The sequence below is a fragment of the Molothrus ater genome, chromosome 5 (genome assembly GCF_012460135.2).
Source record: "Molothrus ater isolate BHLD 08-10-18 breed brown headed cowbird chromosome 5, BPBGC_Mater_1.1, whole genome shotgun sequence".
Classification (NCBI taxonomy): Eukaryota; Metazoa; Chordata; class Aves; order Passeriformes; family Icteridae; genus Molothrus; species Molothrus ater.
In genome coordinates, this window is record NC_050482.2 from 62,804,813 (window position 1) to 62,806,309 (window position 1,497).

The window sequence follows — 1,497 nt, forward strand, 5'->3', positions numbered from 1 at the left end:
AATTCTGTGTTCTCTTATTCCATGCTTTGTTGATGAATATTTTGAAATTAAAACAGCTCCCCAAGCCCAGTGATAAATTCAGTAGGGAATCTGTTTCTTCCTCTAATGTGGCACTTGCTTTTTATGCCCATTACTTTCCCCTCCACTTCTTTCCCCAGATTCTCTTTTCCTCCAGCTATTCAAAGAGCAATCTCTCCATAAATACCAGTTCTATTATGCTCATTGACCGCAGTGATGCACAGGATATTAAATGAAACAGAGTTTTATCTTCTTCCAAATGTAGTGATTCCAGTGGACTGTGGATCTGACTGGTTGTGAATCTGTCAGATTTCCCTTTTGCCATTCTCCAGTTGGCAGTAACTGAACCTTTCTTTACTATGTTATATGTAAATCTAGACTACATATTCTCCTTTACTAACAGTTCCTATCCCCTCTGCTTTGGCCTCTAAAGATAATTACTGCATCATACTGTTATTAATGATCTCTAAATTAAATCAGCTGATGAATGACATAACACTTGGAATGCCCATAGCACACAGTAGGATTTGGAAACCAGCACTTAACATGTGCCAAGCATTCCTGACTCTTGCAATAGAGAAACCTACTCAAAGACATTATAACTTTATCAGTTGAAGTGAATCAGCTCCCTTTGAATAACAGGAAGCAGCTCTGTCCAGGAAACTGCAGTGTCTGAACAGAAAGCTGCACCCTCTGGCTCACAGTGGAGTAACTTAAAAAAGAGAATTTCCAATACTAAGAAGATGCCATTGCACGTTGTATTTTTCACTTTCTACTTCAGCTACACAGCTTTTCCTTGGCCTCACCCAGAAACCACACACCTTCCTGGAGATTCAGGAGCGCATCTAAAATCCTTCACGTGACCAAATAATTTGATGTGCCACAATTTCTCTAAAGGCACATTTGTTTTGAAGCACCCTCTCTAAGCAAGTCAAGTATGTGAAGTAAGTCCTGTGTAACACGGTGTGCAGATGTTCCTAACGCGTTAACACCAGAACTCCCCATGCAATGGGAAAGGATCCTTGGGTGATGCCATGGGGCCACCGTCCCTGCAGGCACTGTCCTGCTGGCAGCAGGGAGGTCACCTGCTGCTCAAACTCTGCCTTTATGCTCTGTTCCAGCAGAAATCCTTCTGGCCACCTGCAGCGTGCAGCCCCGCTGTGGCCACTTTCCGCGTGATAAAACCTGTGAAAGGGAAGTAAGCCGAAATCACGGGTGGGAGCGGCGCTCATTCACCCTGCCGAGATGAGAGGTGCGCGCACGGCCGCCTCTCCCCGGGGACAGCCCCGGCCCTGACCGCCCGCGGCCTGCGGAGGCGGCGGGACGGGCCCTGCCGGCCGCACCCCGCCCCGACCCAGGGCTTCCCCGCCGCCCGGGCATCCCCAGCCCCGCACGGCGAGGCGGGGCCGGCGGAGCCGTGCCCGCTCCGGGGCTGGGGCCGTGAGAGCGCCGCGCATTCGGGGCCAAGGAGCCAAAGCC